Genomic DNA, 23,606 nt, shown 5'->3' on the forward strand with positions numbered 1-23,606 from the left:
GTAAGGTACACAAGGGCACAGACAGCATGAGTAGTCAAATATGAATAGCCGGGTCGAATACACAGAATGTCAGCAAGATAATCCAGAAGCAATGGTCAAGCAAGGCAGATGTCATACACGGAGGAAACACCAGGATTCAGCACCGGACACACAGAGGGAGAGAGCCAGACGCCAAGCTGTAACTTGTTGCTCTGACACAGGCAGTGTGTCAGAGCGAGCAAGATATAAGGGAAGGGAATTCAAATTCCGCGCCTGCATGTCACATGACCGCAGCCACGCGCAGAAAACAGGAATGAGAAGAGGGAAGTTGCTTACAGGTAGCAACCAAAATCCTGGTCCATTCCCTCTTCATTTCTCGTCTGGATTATTGCAACCTCCTTCTCACTGGCCTTGCTCGCTCTCGCATTTCTGACCTTCAATCCATACAGAATGCTGCGGTTAGACTCATCTTCCTCTCCCACAGCACCTCTTCTGCTCCTCTGCGTAAATCGCTTCATTGGCTCCCTATCCATTTCAGAATTCAGTTCAACCTCCTTACTTTCACTTACAAAGCAAAGCCCTTACCAACACATCTCTTCCTTACAATTCTGACCTTGTTTCGAGGTACGTACCTACTCGGCAACTCCGCTCCGCCTTAATTTACCTCTCATTACCTCCTCTTATGCTCGCCCCCAAGACTTTTGCCGTGCTGCTTCTAATCTTTGGAACTCCCTACCCTGTCTCACTCGACTCTCCCCCAACCTTCAGTCCTTCAAACGCTCACTTAAAACTTACCTTTTCAAGCTTGCCTATCCTACCACCTCCTAACCATTTTATCCATAACCTCCTCTTTTCTTGCCTGCTGTCTCCATTTTCTCCCAGTTAGCCCTACTGTCTCTCACCACCCCTCCCTTTAGAATCTAAGCCCTCATGGGCAGGGTCCTCTCTACCTATTGCCCCACGTCTAGGTCCTTTAGCATTACTCATACTCATCTGTGCTTCCTACATGTATTATCTCATCTATTTGTTACTTGCTTCTGCATCCGGCGCTACAGAATCTGTGGTGCCTTATAAATAAATAAATAATAATTAGGTTGTACTCTGAATAGATCATTTGTCACACTCCGCTCCCCGGTTATCTCCACCTGAGCCTCAAACACTGATTATCACTTTAAATCTCTCTTCTTAGTCAGCCTGTCTGCCACGGTTGCACCTGTGATTACTTCACCTGTGTTTGTCAGTTCTGCCATTCATCAGCCTCCCTTTATAAGGCCCCTCCTTTCACCTTTTCCTTGCTGGTTCTTCAAGTCATACCTGACCTGATTCTATGCCTACTCTGTGATTGCTATCCTGTTCCACAATCCGTGGTAAAGCTGCTATTCATCACTGCTGTGTGGTCATCACTGCTGTATGTTTGGACTTTCATTGATTTCTGCATATTCGTTTTACTGTCTGTGGTAAACGCTATGATCTACACCTGTTATCTACTCGACCTGCATTGCTAACTACTGCTAACCTGTTCCACAATTTGTGGTAAGCTGCTATTCATCACTGATTTCTGTGCCTCAATTCTACTACTTGCGATATTGCTGTGATCATCATTCGCTATCTATGTTATTGCATCGTGCTCAACTGCCAGCTAGTGTTACATCTTAGTGGTGAGCTGAGGTCATCTTCTGAATATCAAGATTCTGTAGATCTGCTCATCTTCAGTGATTTCCATTGAATTGTGCATTGCGTTCCACTCTCTGGTGGTATTTGTTGTGACTTTGATCATTGCATGTGCAGTCTGTATTAATGAATGTTACCGACAATTACTGCTCTTGCATATCTTCGTGATCATCATTTGCAATTATTCAAGTCCTTATTGAACTCTTGTATTTATGTTTTATAATAAATGGTAATCTTAGTTACCACCATTTTATGTCCACATTGGATCGTTCTTCTGCTGTGTACTTGTTCTCTATCTGTCACACTGGGAGCTTCCCTGGAGGGCCGCAACCTGCAAGGTGGGAGCCGCAGAAGCCCAAATTCCCTTGCGGGAATCCCTGGTGAACACCTACCACCTTGTTAGACTCCGCACCTCCAGGGAAGTTTAGTCACTACCCATTGAGACAGCAGGATGTCACTCAATATTCGTGAGCTAACCTGACATCATTCCATCTTTTGCCCAAAAAATGCTTAATTGAATGAATTGATCTGGGGACCTGAAGGCCCCTGAATGATTCCTTAATTCTTATGCTTTAATGGTCCTGGAACCAGTCCAGAACATTCCCAGCCTTCCGGCATGAAACATTATCTTGCTGAAAAATCCAGTTCACAGATGCCATGAAAAAGATGCACGTCTAACAATGTTTAGAGTCTCAGAATTGTCTCCAAACTCCTGCACTGCTCTGAGATCTTGTTATGTCAGTGTGGAATGGGGATGTGCTCTGCTTACTGTTACATAGTAATAGTAATAATCTACAAGATTGTGCTAAAGCCAGTGCTGGGTGCTTGCAATATATTCCTGAACCTAGCGCTTGCTTCAATAAGAAGGTGGTGCCAGCTTTAGTGGCAGAAAATTGCCTTGGAAACAAAGGGAATAGGGACCAATGTGCTCACTAAATGAAAAGATTTGATTAAATGGCAGGTGTTGCATAATTTTACAGTTATTTATAAGGGTTAATCCATCAAATAATTGTGGGGAATAAGGCCTAAATCATAGCCGCAGTGTTTATATGATATATCAATTGAATCCAGAGATAAGTTGAGCTACTAAAGTGCTAAAGTGTAAAATGTGAAGCCATAAAGTCTGTTGTATGTGCATTTAGTGACTCTGAACATCCCCATGTTAGAAGATAGTAGTGCCACCTGTGGCAGCTTCAAAGAGCCCCTGCTATGAGCTATATCCTAACACAAGCTAGTTTTTAAACACCTGAATAGACTTGGTGTGGCCGGTCACAGCTTGACATCCTTGCAGCCAAAGACAGCATTTGGAGGCCTATACAGGTTAATAGAAATATGAGCTTAAATGGAAAATGTCAGCATAGTTCATATTTTGGGAAACCTGGGTGCCACTCCATACTGAGGAGCAAAATCCACACCAGGGTTGTGAATGACAGGTGCTGGCGGTATCTGGGAACAGCTATAATCACATTTCTGTAGGAAAGGTATGTCACACATACATGTAGATTTTCAAACAAAGACTATGCTGTGCCAGTCGTTACTATCAGTCGGGGCTTACACCTGCCCTGTAGCTGGTGGAAATGATAAGGCTGAAGCAAGCGTTCGTGAGAGAAACTTGAGAGACTTGGCTCGCCTTTACTGTACATTGTCTAAGTCCGTCCGACTCTTCCCACTCTGTCTGCCCTTCATTGTGTCATTTGCATTTGGACATGAATTGCATGAAATTGTGTTCATTGACATGAGGTCCATTTCTGAGCATGCACAGAAATTTTTTACGCAATATAGGGCACGGAACGGATTTAGGTCCGAACATGAATCAGGCCCATAGTGTACCTATTAGTTTCCGCTAGACACATAATGGTGACCCTGAGAGAGGAGAGATTTTCTAAATACCATCAGTAAAGAAGAGTTGAAATGGATTTATACCTTGCAAACTTTAGCCCCAAAAGCCATGTATATGGACATGGAGCTCCAATCCATAATGTCTAAGTAAGGATCAATTAAGCATTTAGGTCACATTGCTTAGCTGCATAGACTGCCCATGCAACATACATGTGATCAGTGTAACAAACACTAAATGGACATTGTTTATAACACAATTACTAGCCTTAGTACTTCCTCCATCCAAATATACCTCATAAACAGGACATGAATGGACATATTATGTAGTATCCACTCATTGCTCTAGTGCATCTTCCAATATGGCTAAGTTATAGAGATACAAATAATTATATCCACTATTAGCCTAGCACACCTTTTTTTATAATCATAGTGCCCTTACCATATAAATTGAATAACGGACGGCCCAACTCACAGCGAATTGATGTATGCCTAGGTGTTTGTGATCCTTGGCAGCACACTGTAATACATCCATCACAATGATTAGATCATTTAAATAGTGAACTTGAGCATGTAGCCAAAATATACCAGGAGTACTGCACCAATATCTGGAACTAGTAAACACAAACTTGGCCTTACATAAATGGAGTTCTAAGCCATAGAATACAATTGTCACTGAAGGGAACAGTGACTCTCTGAATGAGCATGTATTCATAAGTATAGGATTACTTACAATGAGTTTTATTAAGAAAGAATGTAGATAAATCCTTTCAATAATCAAGATATATCACATTAATGTTTCACTTATGTAAACTAATTTACAATCATGTCCTCTTTGATAATGCATACTGAGGGGTACAGTACAGTGTTTCAGACTGACTTGATAACGATGTACATTAAACTGATGCAACAATAACACCATAAAGGTTTAAATGTATATATGGATAAATTATCTGCACCCTTTTATGTGTCAATGTATATATACTCATCATGTTAAATTATCTTGCCTCGGTTAAAATGTCGACATTGTGACTATCGACAGGTTGCAATGTCAACATAATGCATTAGATTAAAAATGGCACTACGGCTGGCACTACATTAAAAATAAATAAATAAACCTTGGGAGTGAAGCCCACATTATTTTTTTGCGGACTGAATCTCCCTATGCATATCAGCCCCATGCTGACTAGCCAGGGGCAGGTTTGGCATTATGACAGGTGGACCCCAAGCTGCAGGTTTCCCTGCTATAGTGCCACCAATCAAGGCTGGTAAAGCCAAGTGCTGGTAATAGTACATTCGGGGGGGCCCCACGCTTTTTGTCCCCCTTATTTTGCTAGTACCAGGTTGGCAGCACTATGGTTAGTTAAGCTGTTTGGAGGGAGGAAGAGAGGCACAGCGGGTTTCACATTACAATCCTGTAGACAATATGACAGTGTGTACACATTTTACGTGTCGACATTTTGACATATTTAATACTTAGATTACTTCTGCCATATACTGTCTAAAGTTAGTATTGCACCTTAATTGGTACTTGAAAATCTATATAAAGATTTTAGGGCGAGAAGTTCTTTGGATTCCCCCTGGAAAAAGAGACTTCATGCTCAGTCTCATTAATGTGAAGGTTACCTTGAAAGTGATGCATGTCACAACCTACAGGGCTACTGGTTGAATTTCATGTTGATTCAAGGTTGTTCATATTCTTATCTTAGTAAACATATTTTGTTGTTATTTTTTCTTTATTCTAATGTTTCATGACTGTAATCTTGATAGCCTGACACAATTTGTAACATTGTATGTTTAATTTGTCTCCTAATAGTACATTGCTACAAATCCCATTTCTAGTTCAACTTGAATAATATTAACAATAATAATAATGACCTGTATGAGGCATTGAGAAACACAGACATGCAACATCTACTTTAAATCTATCTTCAGTTTTCTGAGTTAATCCATTTTATTTTCTATAAATATATAGTTTTGTTTGTATCACAGTTATTTATTATCTACTGCATAGTCCTAAATACAGATAAGGAAGTATATTAACCAATTGTAACTAATGTAGTTTTTAGTCACACATTCACTTGTGCTTACTGAGAAATTCAAGGATCACTGACTGTAACAAGCAATGAATATCATTAGATTCCCAACCTATTGAAGACATTGAAGCTTGTTGACTTAATGTCAGTGGCAGTGTGCACTGACTAAAGAAAATAACTTCTTTCACATTCAGCTTTACAAAAGTGTATCGGGAAGCTTGGAGCACCACCTGGAAATAGACAAAAGAGGAAATGGTTGTCTTTAGCATAAGTTAATTCCACGGAACACTCTGAATAATAGTTTACTCTACAAGCTTCAACAGGAATCATGATGACTGATATGGACAAATTCACTTTGCTCATTTCTTGTAAGAAGGAAAGACAGGCAGTAAATCAGCAAGTAATATTTTTTTGTTAATTTATAACAAAATGAACAAGAGAGATAGTTCTACGGACAATACTTTTAGTGTAATTTAGCTAGAAGCAAGAAACAAGCAATTCAGGGTCAAAATGTTTCCTTTATGTTTAGGAAAAAAAGATTGTTATAGAAATATATGCAATATTGTTGTTGACAGTAGTGTTCCCTCTTAGCAGAGAATAGGGAATTATAGCTTTAAAACAGAATTCCTTAAGAAGAGTCCATTGCAGAGAGTTATACTGAACAGATTATTTTCATTACAGTCCTTCAAAGTAAAAGTCTTTAGATTAGTATTTACCTTGTTCATTTCCAGGTTGCTCACATTAAAGGAAACACTGGTTAACACATTATTTTTCTTCATAATTTCTCCAGCTTTACTGCAGAATTGAGTATTCATGTGCCGTGACATTATTATGATAAGGTAATTTCACTAGAAAAACTAGGTTAACAAATCGACTGGGCAGCAAAGCAGTTAAATCTGTAGGATGTTGGACTGATAAATTAGTTGTTGAAAATGAGCCTCATGTTGGTAACTAAATATAAAGCTAGCTCTTGGTAAGTGTATTATTTGTATGTATCCTTATTTTTTCTCATGCTATGATTAGAATTGTGGGTTATTGTTTCTTACATGTTCAGTCAACTACAACTGTCATAAAATCCTTCTACTGAACACACATAAACATCTGTAATATGTTTTATTTTGTAGATAATTTGAATATTTGAAAATCGATAAGGACATATGTAATATTTTCCATTTATATTAAATGTCTAATTGGTTAGAATATTCATGACTATGTGATTTGTTTTTGTGTTTCTTTTTTATCTTTATTTTAGAATGGCTGTGTATATGTGGACGTGTAGTGCGTTTCATTTTGTGCCAACGTGCCAGCTTGCTTTATGTGGCCTGTTGCAAGATTGTAGGTCCAGACTCCAGAAGCACATTGAACCATATTTTAGGATAAAAAATGAAAAAATTAAAATAATGCAGGTGCTGGTAATAATATAATATTTTTTTAAGCTTGTAACCTGAACTTTTGCATGAATTCCTGTGTCTGTGTCCTGTGTCTTCTGTGAGTTATATCTCATTTGAATGGGTTTTCCAGTAAAATTTTCATTTAACTGGAAAAATCAGAGTGACCAGATTCAGGGTAAAAGCCATCATCAGATCATAAAAACTAAATGCGTCAATTCATTTTCTACATTGTGAAAGTATGTCTTAATAAGTAAACCATTTCTTTCAATGTGATAATAACATTGTTATTTGTGTCTGTAAGAAATTATATAGTTGTTTAAGGGTTTATCATCATCATCTATTTATTTAGCACCACTAATGCCGCAGCGCTGTACAGAGAACTCACTCACATCAGTCCCTGTCCCCATTGGAGCTTACAGTTTAAATTCCCTAACACACACACCAAAATACTAGGGTCAATTTGATTGCAGCCAATTAACCTATCAGTATATTTTTGGAGTGTGGGAGAAAACCAGATTACTTTGAGGGAAACCCATACAAACATGGGGAGAACATACAAACTCCGCACAACAAAGGCCATGGTCAGGAATCGGCCCCATCTGTACAACTTTAAATGCTGGGGAAAGTGATTACATGGACCAATAGCTTCTTATTGGTCAGACACACTACACTGACCAGGCTGCATGTGCTGTATATAGTGGCGGGTGTTAATGCAAACACCACCCAGAGCATGTGTATGCATCTTGAGGAAGGTGGGGCAAGAAGTAGGCACACTAGGGCCAAAATTTATTCTTGACAGCCCTGCTAATACAGAATAGGCTGTTCAAGATGAATAAATTCAATTCTTGAAATATGAAAGTTGTATAATTACCAAAGAATGTGTACTGAAAAGAGAACAATTTAGTCAGCTAAATTATATTGCGTATTGTGTTTATACCTTATGTTAAATATTTTTTTCTTTTTTAGGGATATCCTATTGTTTCATAACTTGCATGTTGAATCAATGCTCTCCCTGATGCAACCTGATTACTAAATAAATGTGACTCTCGCTTTATAGAAGGTCTTTATCCCTTCCACAACATGGAATACAAGCAGGCCCGCTTAAAGCAGCTGCCAAGGGCACTAGAATTTGGTGGGTGAGTTAATGTCAATATAAACCACCTGGAGGCCTGTTGAATACACTGACAGGGCAGCAGGAGCTCTGTCTTACAGTCTCAATGTCATGTGAAGTCACATGTTACACAGTGTAGGCAAGCTGAAAAATGTTGGGGCACACTGGTGAAAAGAGGGGCATGTAAGTGCAAAGCTGGTGGGCAGGGGATAGCATGTGTGAGAAAAACTGGTAGGCAGGGGGTTCCATGTGTGAGAAAAGCTGGTGAACAGGGTGGCATATGTCAGAAATGCTGTTAGGCAGGTGATGGCATATGAGGAAAAAGCAGGTGTGCAAGGGGGCATGTTAGTGTGTATTAGGTGTATGATATATGTGTCACCTGTGGTGTGCATAGTGATCAGTGTGTATTAGGTGTGTGATATCTGTGACCTATGTATAGTGATCAGTGTGAATTAGGTGTGTGATATTGGTGTGAGAATTGTGTTATAGTGATCAGTTTGTGTCAGGTGTGTGATATCAGTGTGACATGTGTATACTGATCACTGTGTACCAGGTGTGTGATATCAGTGTGACCTATTAGTATTGTATAGTGATCAGTGTGTAAAGGGTAAGTAAATAAGTAAATAGAGTGTCTGTTGCTTTGTTCTGAAATATACTAATTGGAATCCCTCGTTCAGAAATCTTGAGTTGGCCCCTGGGCAGCAGTGGAGCCTGGACAGCGTTCTGCATCAGACATCAGCATATCTGGAATCAATGCACCTGGACTGTAGCCTTGCCAGGACAAGGTAAGAGTTATTATTTTTATTTTACAAATGTCAAGTGTGTAAGGCGCTGGGAAGTGGGTATTGAACGGTGGATGGGCGATGCTTTGTCTACAGAAAGCTTGCACCAAGCATTTGCACAATATTTTATTTGAATTAATCAATAGATTACCTTATTTCACTAGCTCAGTCTTTTCACACCCCTGGGTTCCATGGATTATAATGTGGAAAGAGGCCTGGCAGAAATACCAGGTTCACAGTTGTTGTAAAAAATGGTGTCGAAACATCTCTTGACAAAGTCCACTCTTTTACTGAATACTTCCAGAACATATTTAGTAGTTGCAATATACTTCAGTAATAAAGTGACCATTAAACAGATGCCTGTGAATGTGTTTCTGTAACTAAATTTGGCTTTCACTAATCTCTAGGTGATTTTCTGTACACACAAATAAATGTGCCAGGATAACAGTTAAGGTTGAATACTAGTGGTGTTGATCAGTTTCCAGAGTGGCACTAGGTTAATTATGAGCGCACTGTTCGCTGATTGGTTTAGGTAAACGGCCAATAGTAAATGCGGTATTGTGACAGCATCTGAGTGCAATTTTACCTCATCAGTATCAAGTATTTGTCTTTGCTGAAGTTACTGTATAATAATGTAGGGATGGAAACATTCTCTATGTTCAGTGCTGGGGGCTTGTCTTTTGCTATCCGATACTCCACCCTGTAGACACATAAAAATGTGGAAAGTTGTACAGCCCCGCTTTACCATATTTTTTCTGTGGGTTAATTTATTATTTTAATATAATTCTTGATGACAAGAGTTTGCAATCTTATATTGTAGTCAGAATTGTTTCTTCAATCTCTTTATCTATTGCACAAAGCTTGTGAAGAAATCAACACTCTATGCTGCCCTCAATAAGTGTGTGTTTTTTCTATTCTGTATAGATGCAAAGAGAGACAGAGGTCTGTAGAATTTCACATTGAAAATATGTTGAGGCCTGCTGTCAAATTTGCAATGAAACTGGTGTTTACCTAAAAGTAGCAGACATGATCCTGTTGTCTGTGAGAGGGGATGAGTACATTTGAGAGGAGAATTTTAGCCTTGAAAAAATGAATTAATTATTTATAGGGCAGTAAAGGTATATATTTCATTCTACATGTATTGGTTTGTAGTATTGACTCTGTCATTTCAGAAGAGACCCAAATTATGTACAAAACACAGGAGCAGAGTCTGATGATGAATGAGCAAAGTGTGATGGTGAAGGGGCACAGTGTGATGGTGAAGGGGCACAGTGTGATGGTGAAGGGGCACAGTGTGATAGTAAAAAGGCACAGTGTGATGATGAAAGGGCATAGTGTGATGGTGAAGGGGTACAGTGTGATGGTGAAGGGGCATGGTGTGATGCTGAAGGGGCACGATGTGATGGTGAAGGGGCACGGTGTGATGCTGAAGGGGCACGGTGTGATGCTGAAGGGGCACGGTGTGATGATGTAGGGGCACGGTGTGATTATGAAGGGGCACGGTGTGATTATGAAGGAGCAAAGTGCGACGGTGAAGGGGCACACTGTGATGATGAAGGGGCACACTGTGATGATGAAGGGGCACAGTGTGATGGTGAAGGGGCACAGTGTGATAGTAAAAAGGCACAGTGTGATGATGAAAGGGCATAGCGTGATGGTGAAGGGGCACAGTGTGATGGTGAAGGGGCATGGTGTGATGATGAAGGGGCACAGTGTGCTGGTGTTGTGGCTCAGTGTGATTATAAAGGGGCACACTGTGATGAAGCAGGGTATGGTGTGAAGGAGATACATACTCTTCATTTATTTAAATAATCTTTTTGTAAATGTATTTCTTCTTTCTTTACCAGTAACTATTACCACTTTTATCTTATACTTATGAGTCATGATATGTGATAGTACATCACGATATGATTGCACTATGTGCATATTTTTTATGAAATTATTTATATCTTTTTAAATATGTTCCAAGAGTCATTGAATTACAAAAGAATAATTTTTGTTCCCTGAACACCCCTAAATCTTTTTATGGTGCGTTATGAAGAACTTGTCACTCCTTTTAAGTGAGGTGCTTAGGAATGAGATAACTGTTAACACATCACGCTTTTGTCTTTTTGTATTGAGTGAGATAAGCACATTTTTGTACATATTGTTGCTTTATTTTATCTTATTCATGTTAATGATAGCTGTAAATCATTCTTTGATATAATTGAAATTTCCTTGGATTTATGTGTATTATTTTTGCAAACAACTTAATAATAAGTAATTGGGTCAGGACAGCAATACTTATTACATTATTTTGACCCAACTACTTAAAAAGCGGGACTGCTTGGTAATAATTTTGGCTTAGGGGTGCCTTGAAAAAATTATGGAGAACCTAAGAGTGCCTCAAAGTGAGAAAGATTGGGAACCACTGCGTTAAGTAAATTTCTAAACAGACAGCCTCAATGAATGAGAATGGGCATATATTTTTGCTACTCATATACTAATATGTAATTCTGTTTCAGGAGCAGTCACCTCTGTAAACACCATTTACATTGCAGCCCTTCAAGTCAATATGTTCTGTTCTTGTTGTTGCACTTCGTAAATAACCTCTGTCAATCTTAGGCTGTAGAATGACTTTATTGTTTATCAGGGGACTAAAAATGTCATTATGTTTTTAAATGGACAGCCAAACCAAAATGCAAATTACTTTTCATAAAACGGCTACTAATAACCTTCACATGGGTATCCAATACGATGTAAAGCAGTCAGTCTATAGTCTAAAGCAGAGTATGAAAACACTGCATCATAAAATCAGATCAGATATATTTACCTGTATATCACAATTTTTTTTTTTTTAATTAAAACAATTAGCATTTTTGATGTAGCTCACAACTTTGCATTTTACTTTAATGTTCTATATATGACAGTGTCACAAACTTGGTTTTATTGTTAAAACCTTTTTACCTCAAAAAGATTCTAGAAAAAGATATGTAGTGTTCTGGACACTGCTTAACAAACATACTTCCAATCTCTATGCTCAGGCTTCTAACCCCAAACACCTTTTTAACACATTTATATTAGAGATGCTCAGACTCGGTTCCCCGAGAACCAAACCCACCCGAACTTAGCAGATCCGAGTACCAAGTCAAAATGGCTAGGTACTGTCGCGCGCCCTCGAAAATGAAAACGAGCATTGTTACGTTGTCGGATCCTGTGAGTTTCGGATTCTATAAGTACCGCCCTCCACAGTAATCCAGCGCCATTTCACAGAGAGACACAGAAGGGGTAGAACGGTTCTTGGCAGACTCTAGTGCAGTTGGGCAGCGTCATAGCTAGAAAAGAAAGAATAGGGGTAGCAGTGTTCTTCAAAGTCTCCAGTGACATTCTACTGAGTGATAGCTCACACAGAAACAGGAGAGCTCTACTGCTAATTGTCATTGCTGAAATAATAGGGCAGGCAGTCTTGTTCTAAATATGCAGTCACATTGTACTGTTTATAGGTAACACACAAACAGGACAGCTCCATTGCTCCATTGCTAATTGTCTTTGCTGAAATAGAAATAATAGGGTTGTCAGTCTTGTTCTAAATCTGCAGTCACATTGTACTGTATTATATAGCTAAAACACAAACAGGACAGCTGCATTGCTACTTGTCATTGCTGAAATAGAAATAATAGGGCTGGCAGTGTTCTTCAAAATCTACAGTCATATTTTACTGTGCTATCAAAATGGATTCACAGCAGTACACAGAAGACCAGTAGCACCAAGCATCTGCTAGCACCAGTCATGATGATAGTAATCCCTCTATGTCATCTGCTAAAGTCTATGCTAAAGTGCATAGTGTTTTTGAGTCAGGGAAGCAAAAATGTAAGGAAAAACACCTTTTAACTTGGTAAAAAAAAAACCCCTGTAATCCAAGCAAAGTTATCTGCAGAAAAAAATTAAATTGCCAACATGCCATTCTACACACTCTTTGGCAAGGAAAGAATGAGTCCTTCGCCTTTCTCTATGAGTGCTACTTCTGTAACTGTTTATTAAAGTAATTCTATCATTTTCAAATAAGCATTGCATAGGCGATTGTATTGTGTTTCCAACGCACAAAGTGATTTATTTTAGCAGATGTAAAAAGTTAACAATTCAATACATTATTATTATATAATACAGTACAGTACAGCCAATACCAAAAGATACATACATACCTCTGCACTTCCATGGGCACCAGTGAACAGTAATTCACCCTTGAATACTGTGGTCAGAGAATGACTGAAGACTGGGAGCGCAGCTATGATTATTTATACATTCAGTGTTACAGAGTGAACAATGCAGATGACGTGGCTTGCTTCTATAGGTCCAGACTTCGGATGGGTCCAGGGTAAAGAGGTCATAGGCTAGTTCAAACAACCCCCTCAAAGGCTCAGGTCAACATTCCAGATGATTCTCCCGCCCAGAAACCAGTTACAACTAGTCTATTAGCATTTTAAAGTCTGCATCATATTAAAGGTTTATTCCCTAACATCAATAACTAGAGTATGCAATGTGAGATCTCTTCGCCGAATGCACCGGACAGCTGCTGATGTAAAGGGGGTTAATATGATATCAGACATGACACATTTCCTATAACCTGAACCTTAAATAACACTGAAGTGTACATATAATCATAAATATAAACTAATAATAAACTAAATACTATCTGCTCATAAATTACTGTGTAACGGAACCAATATGAATATGAATTATATAAATAACTAAATGTTGTAATGCGAGTGTGTACGTTCGTATTTTACCGTGTGATCTGTAATCTATCTCTCTCTACTGGTATCTTTCCCAGGGCCGCCGAGAGGGGGGCGGGTACTAATTACCCGGTCCCGGGCATGTCAGGGGGCCCGGCCCGGGCCCTTGCGCTGCTGATTTTTTTTTTTTTTTTCAAAATTTTTTTTTTCCTTTTTTTTTTTGCGGCGTGGGGGGGGGGAGGCCTCGGTCGTTGGTGGGGGGAGCAGGCTAGTTTAAAAAAACCCAAAACATACTCACCTGATCGCGGAGCCGGCATCCCTCCTCTCTGCTGCTCTGTGCTCCATTCAGACTGTCTGAATGCCGGGTGTGATGTCATCATGTCATGCCCAGCATTCAGTCAGTCTGGAGCAATGGAGCACAGAGCAGCAGAGAAGACCAAGAAAGGAGAAAAGGTAAGTGAAGGGAGGAAAACGAGGGGGGGGCACAGAGGGGTTAAAAAATGGGGGGGGGGCAGCATGACAGAGGGGTTAAAAAATGAGGGGGGGCACAGAGGGGTTAAAAAACGGGGAGGCAGCATGACAGAGGGGTTAAAAAATGGGGGTGGCACAGAGGGGTTAAAAATGAGTGGGGGCAGCATGAAAGAGGGGTTAAAAAATGAGGGGGGGCACAGAGGGGTTAAAAAATGGGGAGGCAGCATGACAGAGGGGTTAAAAATGGGGGGGCAGCATGACAGAGGGGTTAAAAATGGGGGGGGGGAGCATGACAGAGGGGTTAAAAAATGAGGGGGTCACGGAGGGGTTAAAAAACGTGGGGGCAGCATGACAGAGGGGTTAAAAAATGGGGGGCACAGAGGGGTTAAAAACAGGGGGGCTGCATGACAGATGGGTTAAAAAATGAGGGGGGGCACAGAGGGGTTAAAAACGGGGCAGCTTGGCACAGTGGGGTTAAAAAACAGGGGTCAGCATGGCACAGTGGGGTTAAAAAATGGTGGGCAGCATGGCACAGTGGGGTTAAAAAGGGGGGGATGCATGGCACAGTGGGATTGAAAAAGGGGGGGAGCAGCATAGTATAGTGTGATGAAGGGGAGCCAGATGAAGGGGGCAAAAGCAACATGGAGGGCGCAGTGTGATCATAAGGCATGGCGATGATGAAGGGGCACATTATTGTAATATTGGAGCTGGAGGAAGGCCTAATTATTAATCGTGGATGGTATTGATTTGACGCCAGGGTTGTTTGGAATTATCTAAAGGTAGCTATTTTTTTTCCAAATAGGGCCCCCAGCATTCCAGGATCCAGACAAGCCGCAACTAAAGAAACATGCAGCAACAGGTGGTGAAAGTGAGAAGAACAGGTAGGAGAGAGCAGGACAGTATGTGAAATGTTGTGATTCTAGTAGGGACAATGTCAATTTTTGGTGAGTGTTGTGCCCAATGTAAGGTGGAGGCCAAGACTGAACTCTTTGTGTACACACTGCATTTTTTCTATACTACACTTTGGTGCTAGATGTCCTGAAAGTCAGGAGTGCTTGGACATATGTGACGCTCGGGCGAATTGAGAGCCTAGTGATTTTGATGTGTTAGCCACGCCCCAAAGGTGCATTTTCCACGCCCCCAAATGCATGAGCACACCCCCGAAAAAATTTGCACCGCATTTTTTTTTACCATGCTCAACTATGAGGGGGGCCCCATGAATTTGTTGTACCGGGGCCCTGAATTCCTCTTGGCAGCCCTGATCTTTCCATTACTATTCAAGCATGCAGTGATTACTCCTATTCCCAAAAATAAAAAATTCTGATGCAAACTCTCTCTCAAGTTACCGCCCCATCTCTCAGCTCCCATGCCCCTCCAAACTTCTTGAGAGAATTGCCTACACTGGCCTCACACGTTTCCTTTCTGCAACCAACCTGTTGGATCCTCTTCAATCAGGCTTTCGCTCTCAACACTCCACAGAGACTGCTCTGACCAAGGTTGTCAATGATCTGATAATAGCTAAAACTAAAGGTGATTACTCTCTTCTAATTCTCCTGGATCTCTCTGCTACATTCAACACTGTTGACCACTCTCTTATTGTACAGACGCTACAATCCCTAGGTCTTCAAGACACTGTCCTATCCTGGTTCTCATCCTACCTATTTAATCGCTCTTTCATTGTTAATTTCTCTGGAACAACCTCCACTCCACTTCCTTTATCAGTTGGAGTACCACAAGGCTCAGTCCTAGGTCCTCTGCTTTTCTCTATCTACACCACTTCTCTTTGAAAACTAATAAGCTCCTTCGGATTTCAGTATCATCTCTATGCAGATGATGCACAAATTTATCTATCCTCTCCTGATCTCTCACCATCTGTGTTGTCTCACGTTATGGACTGTCTTTCTGCCATTTCATCTTGGATGTCCTCTTGTCAACTCAAGTGCAATCTTTCAAAAACAGAATTAATAATTTTCCCACCCATCAACAGAAGCTTCCTGCCTGACATTTCTATTTCTGTTGACAACATGACCATAAATCCCACCCTGCAAGTTCGCTACCTAGGTGTATTTCTTGACTTGCAACTATCCTTTGTTCCCCACATCAACTCTATATTTACATCTTGCTGCATACATCTAAAAAACATTTCCAGAATACATACATAACTCATACAAGACACTGCAAAAACTTTAATTCCTGCACTCATCATCTCCTATTTCGACTACTGTAATTCCCTCCTTACTGGTCTTCCCAAAAACAGACTGGAGCCCCTACAATCTATTTTGCACGCAGCGGCTAGATGGATTTTCTTTGCAAATCGTTATTCGTCTGCTGAGTCACTCTGTCAGTGTATACATGGGTTGACTGTTTTTCAACGAATCCATTAACAAAATTGCACTGACATACATCTCCTCACTTGTCTCAAAATATCTCCCAACTCGACACCTCTGTTCTGCACATGATCTGTGATCTTCCATTCTCATCACTTCTTCCTATTCTCGGTTACAGGACTTTTTTCTGGCTGCATCCAATTTATGGAATTCCCTCACACAGTAAGACTTTCCTCTAGTCTTCAAACCTTCAAGCGTTCTCTGAAAACCCACCTCTTCAGACAAGTTTGCAATATTCCTCTTCCATCCTCTTAATCTCCCTAGATTACCCTATTACCACTCTCTACACAGCTAACACAAGACAACAACCCTCTGACCAACATAGTTGTGTGACTGAGCATACAGCTCACTAAATACTTTGTAACTTTGCATTCTAGCTGGACAAATATTCGATATGATGTAGCACTTACCCTTGTGTATCAAACCATAGTCCCATAGATTGTAAGCTTGCGAGCAGGGCCCTCTTACCTCTCTGTGTGTATGTATTACCTAGTATTGTTTTATTACTGTTTGTTCACAATTGTAAAGCGCTACGGAATCTGCTGGCGCTATATAAATAAATGTTGATGATGATTATGATGATGATATGTAACATTTTCCTATAGAGCATAACCGTATTGAAAATACTGCCTGACTGCAGAATTGCTATTGAGGATTTTAGCCCTGTAGATTTTCATATGCAATGCAAATGATGTTATCTAATTATGCTTAAAGCTAGTAATGCAAAAATGTTCTTATCTCATATTTAGAATATGCCATTTTCTCGTTGACCTCTGCACATTAATCAATAAAACATGTGGGAGTAGATTAACTATAATAAGGGAAAATTGGTAATTAGAATGTGGATGAATCAGATTTTATTACAGTACACTGAAAAATGTTACAGGTGCCTTGCACCTTCCATTGGAAAATATATTAAGATCTATTTATAAGTATCTAAAGTCTTGTTATCTGCCTGTGCTAGTAATGAACATACTACTCCCACTCATAATACAGTACAAACGTTTCTGTCCTGGTTTGGCTACTGAGTCAGAATCAATTTAGTAACACATGGAAACAAAATAGGTGATTTAAAATAGTAGAACAAATGAATCAGCTGCATAAGCCTTTGCTACAGTAAATCAACTGTGAATCAACTTTGCACCACAAGAGTAAGACTTTCTCAATTCTATGTGCCTACACACCATGCACCAACTTTCACAACAGCAATGTATTCAGTTGCCAGGTGAACTCAATGAATCATACAGTATTTTTAAAAAAACAGAATGAGCAAAATTACATTCTTTCCAAACCTTACAATGACTGTGTGCATCACTCATTTCAAGTAGTATGTTTTATTTCTCAGCATGAAGGGCTTTATGTAATAACGCCTAGAAATAGGAATCTCTGTCAAAGTGCAGGGGCACAAAATGGGTCTCAGTAAAGTATAGAACAGGACGAGTACTTAATAAGGAAATTGTTTTGTTTGTGTAATTGACTCCAGAGTGCCCCAATTGTAACATTATTTTCTTCTTTTGTGCTTGAGACCCAAAAACCTTAAACTCTGAACACTTGAAAATGAATGGTCTCCAGACATTTAACTCATATCCCATTTCAATAATCTTAGTCCAAAAAAAGATGTTGACCCTTGATTTAATCAGGGAGAGGCTGGCCTGGGGGGCAGAGGGGCATCTGCCCTCAGTCTGGTCCCATAATGGGCTGCCTTGGGCTGAGTAACTGGTCCACCTCCTTTTTTTGTTTCCTTCAAAATGTTCCTAATAGGCTGCTGAGTCAAATCTTGCCCCCCCCCAGATTAAAATTTACCAGCCCTCCCCTGGATTTAATAATATACATAGAGTCTCAGTGCTCTGTTTTTGAAGCAGAGACCACAATATGTAACATTTAGTTATAAGGTACAAAGCAGCTGTGCTTAAATAATGGAGCATAGATGGACAGCAATGCAAAGCTACCTAGAGGTGGGGAAATGTGTGTCTCTTTTCTCTATAGTTTCCTTAGTACATACACCCATACATTTATATGGTTTATCAATAGCAGGAAGAATCCTTACAGATGAAATTGTCAAATGTATTAATGACATACCAGCACTTCTTCGTCCCACTTCCTTATGCCACCAGCCCTGTAAAAAAATAGTTGCTGCCACATCTAGAGGCGACGCCTTCCTACCTCCTCCATGCTCGGCTGCTCACTTCACACTGACTGTCGGACATGATGTCATCACGTCCCGACACTGTCAGTAAGGAGCAGTGCAGAGAGGAGCCAGAAGGCCGAAGAGGAAGAGAGAAAGACAGGTCATAAAAAGGTAAGTAAAGAACAGAGGGGGCAGCACTGTGATAAAGGAGGTGGCATAGTGTGATGATGAGGGGGCACAGTGTCATAAAGGAGGGGCACAGTGTGATAAAGAAGGGGGCACAGTGTGATGATGAATTGGCACAGTGGGATAAAGGAGTTTGCTCAGTTTGATGATGAGGTGGCACAGTGTGATGAAGGAAGGGCACAGGGTGATAAAAGAGGGGCATATTGTGATAAAGGAGGGGTCATGGAGTGAGGGAAGAGGGGGCACAACGTAAGGGAGAAGGGGACTGCAGTGTGCTGAAGAAGGGGTCACAGTGGGGTGAAGGAGGGGACACAATGATGAAGGGGAAAAAGTGTGGTGGAGGGGCAAAAATGAGGGAGAAGGGGGCACAACATTAGGGAGGGTGGGGCAGAGTGTGATGGAGGAGAGTACACAATGTAATGAAGGAGACTGAAGTGTGATGAAGGAGGCAAAAGTGTGATGAAAGAGGGGGCAAAGTTTTTTGAAGGAGGCTGCATTGTGAGGGACAAAAGTGTAAATTCACTAGTGAGAGGGAATAATAAGAGCAGGAACAGGGATAGATAGAAAGCATAAAGGAGTAAGGGAGGATCGAGAGAAGCAGTATATGAGGTATATGGGAAGAGGCCCAGGGAAGAGCAGGCAGGGAGGGATAGAGGGGGATGCCTGCAATGAAGATAGGGCACATAGGAATAGAGAAAGGAAACAGATCAGGGAAAGATAAAAGGTAACATGAAAGATATAAAGGAGCTATTTTGAAAAGTTTTATTGTAATATTATGGAGATATGAGGGAAAATGTTAGTACACAAAGGAGACTTAAGGGAGAGATGGAGGGACACAGAGGCAAGGTAATTGGACACAGGAGAGGTGGGGGACGCAGGGTGGATAGCCTTGCATCATTTAATATGTTTTATATTATGCATAAGGTAATAAAATACATCTAAAATTAATTTCACTCTTTCAAAACCCCTAAAACTTCAGGTGGCTTAAGTGGCTAGCAGGCCTCCGGACGTCAAATTTAAAGTGAACTTTCCATACCAGCAATTCTATTTTCCACTTCAACCACTGCATGGAACAACAAGGGAAAATCATTGGTAGCTAAGCGAAACAGTTTGTGGAAGTGCGTACGCCATGATCCAATCAAAACAGGCAAGCAACTGCAGATCAATTAAAAACATCAACCTGTGATGCAAGTAGTCAATTTTTTTTGCAAACAGTAAGACATGTACTCCACGGAACAGAATATAAAAGTTGTATTGCAGTAAATAAACTGCTCACCAATCCTGGTAATGCACGTTTGCCAGTTCAGCGATGCAAAGAGCAAAAACAATGAACTACAGATAATGGAATAAGGTGATATGGTCAGATTAATCATCGGTCACCATGTTCTTGAAAGTTTAGTGATGCAAAAGAGCACAGGCAATGAACTACAGAGCATAGAGTAAGGTGGTCAGATTAATCATCTATCATCATGTTTTTGACAAACAGAAGAGTGGCATCAACCTAAACAGCTCTACAGCCTGGAATGCTCATTTCTAACAGTGAGGGGTTCTAGTGGTTGCGTAATGTTGTGGGGCACATTGTTCTGACATTGTTTGGATGTAGGCATTCACTAAGTCAAGGTCGCTACTTAATGGTAGTGAGTGATCATCTTTACCCCATGTTAAATCATTTTTTTCCTGATGGGAGAGGTTTCTTCTCAGTCACCAAATCTGTGACCCAATCAAGAATTTATTCTGGAACACCTGAGATAGTGTTTCCCACCACCATAACCCAGGTGTCAAATTTCTTCGTGGAAGAATACTCCTGCCTCTTCATGCACAATTCTACACATTGGTAGACTCAAAGCCATGGTGTATATAGGCCATACTGACCGCATGTGGCTCTATTAAGAGAATTTATATTGGTGTTTCCATTATTTGTCCACTTCCTGTATGTAATTGCTGTAGTTATAGAAGTTCAAAGTGTCAGCTTCAGATTCTGCCTGATATGCCAGCTACTACTGGATACAGATTACTCTCAGAAGTACAAGGCTACCATCTTCAAATTATGCCTATAAAAGTCACACTGTGAGCTGAGGTATGCAACCCGCCTTAGGTGGCAGAATGTAGATGGCACCAGTAGGATAAGAAATATTTTTTGTAATAGTACGTGAAAATATATATGGGAAGTATATAAGGTTTTGATCATTGTGCACTTTCCCTACACCATTATATAGAGTAAGGTTAAAATAGGCATAGTGAGAAGGAAAAATATTCCCTGCTTCTATTTCTACTGACGCCCCTACCTGTGACCAGCTCACCTCACACAAATGCAGAGAAGGCATGTGATGATCACATCACTGCCTCTTCATGCTCAGATTGAGATCAGAGAAGGACCCCAAAGGCCTGCTTAAAAGCCATGTGCAGGGCTGCTGGTGGGGGTTTGCAGGGACTGATCTGGGCTACCTCAAAACCGGTTTAAGATATAGTCAAGATGTATTATTGGGTTAAAGTTTTCAGTTACAAAATTATGTTGCTGTTTCACAGGTTTTGCATTTTCTGACTTTTTCTGTAACCTCAGTGCCATGCTCAATAACATTATAATTAAAATGAAACCACATGCAATATAAAGGCTACATTTAGCCTGTGACATACTTTCATAGTGTTTTGTTTCTTTCTCTTACTCTGTTGTTTCAGGTCATTAGTGTGACAAGAAAATGGAACTGGTTGTCCGAATAACATGCTATTGCATACAATGTTTTCTTAGATTAAATATAAAAGCTGTGTTAGTCAGTTTATTTGAGTTGTACTACTTCAAAGTACACAATATGATTAATCATTAACTGAACACATTTCCCGTAACAGGCCTTGAATATTGCTGCAAACCCACTTTGTAGAAAATAAAAATGTTAGGCAATACATAAATTCATGTTTACATATTTTAAATTTATTTTCAGAGTCATGAGTGTGACTAGATCCCCCCATACAGAGCCTACACGATGAGGGGAACTGTTTTTCTATATGTCCAGGACAGCATGGCTCCTTGTAATAAGAATATGACTGTGCTCTTACCTGGTGGTCTAGTGTGAGATGCTGCAGCAACCCATGGAGACCCTGTGGAATTAGGCTGCTTCTCCTCTGGCCTGAGAACTAGAGAGTGGCCTCTGATTTGGAGGTCTAGTGGACACTACTGTACTTCTGCCTCTGAGGTACAGTGAGTGACAGTGCAGTGACAGACTTAACAAGCAGTCCCAAAATGGTTCTAATAAATTCAGAAGGTGTGTTGCCTCCTGGAATCCCTCCCTCCAAATCTGCCTCGCTGTAGTGGAATAAAAATTGCAACTGCTAGTGGTGAAAAGTATGTGCGGATATTGTAAGGTAGTAGCATAATAAACCACCAACAATAGATCAGTCATTAGTATTCCTGTGCAGTTAATGATGGTGCTGCAGGAGAGACAGTGGAAGGTGGAGGCACAAAATGTGAACCAGTCACTGTATGCAGTCAACTGTTGTTAAACATAACTGTCTTTCATCAGTTATCCAAACCAAACCGCCTGCCACTTCTGTTTCTAGAGAAGGCCTTTTCTTACACCACAGGAATTCTTGGCAGTAGACTAGCTGTGTGTCTAGAATTCTTTTCTAATATCTTGCTCACTGCTGGAAACAGGTAGAACAGTTGTTGCCTATGTTTGATGGCAGCTGCTGCAAGCAAGGAGGCAGTGGATAACAATGACAGTTGAACTTATTGGGTCCAGAAGGTGGACTAAAATGGTATTCTGTAGATCTTCCAAACAACCTTGTCCTTTGTGTGATGATTAAAGCTAAAGTCAATAAATACAGTTACTATAAAAATCCTACTTGTTCCTATGACAATTCCTGTCTCTGCACGGTTATATTCCTGTTACAGATTATAGTTTATCCCACATCTATCTTGCATTAAGTCTAGCGTTTCAGAGGTAGCACTCTGCCAGTTTTCCAGCAGCCAACACCTATATCATTATAAATAGAGGATATAAAGGCAGCTGGCTTAAAAACATTTATAAGTTGTAGCAATTCAGCTTAATATCATATCCAAGTGGCTTTTCCTATAAAAAAAAAGATTTGTCAATAAGGGTTATGATTTAGATTCATTAAATCAAATGGAAAAAGAAGCTGATGCCACAGATAGACAAAAATTATTGTATAACAGTCAGGCATTCTTCATTCAAGTATATGCTCCTCATCTCTCCCATCCTGCTTTCTATTGTTCTCAGGCACTTCTCCATGCTTTTTAACAGCCCTTATCAGACAGCTCAATCCCTCAACAGTTCAAGCAATTCTGGAGGTACAATGAGAGGTTTGCGGAGTCACACGGGGCAATCCATATCTCTACATAGGCACTGGCTGACTGGCTGGTAAGTCTTAACCCTTGCATTGCTTGTATGGTACATTTGTTTCTTACTACATTTTACATATACTATATTGCATCACTGACTAAATTAGTCCATTGCTGATATATATATATATATATATATATATATATATATATATATATATATATATATATATAAAACACATAACAGGAAAGGCACTCACGTTTGTAGATATTTCTCCAGCCTGGGTGCAGGAACTCCAGTAACATGAATGTAAAAAATAGTATAATTAGGAGGCACTCACAGGACTTTTCCAGATTATTAAAGTGTTTATTCCATTAAAAATTGGTCAACGTTTCGGGCTCCACACAGTCTTGATAAAGGGCTGTGTGGAGCCTGAAACATTGACCAATTTTTAATGGAATAAACACTTTAATAATCTGGAAAAGTCCTGTGAGTGCCTCCTAATTATACTATATATATATATATATATATATATATATATATATATATATATATATATATTGTGACACTGGCACCCTCAGGGGATTCAAACATGGGCAACTTCTTGCTTGAAATAAATGG

Source organism: Mixophyes fleayi, chromosome 5 (genome assembly GCF_038048845.1).
Source record: "Mixophyes fleayi isolate aMixFle1 chromosome 5, aMixFle1.hap1, whole genome shotgun sequence".
NCBI classification, from domain to species: Eukaryota; Metazoa; Chordata; class Amphibia; order Anura; family Limnodynastidae; genus Mixophyes; species Mixophyes fleayi.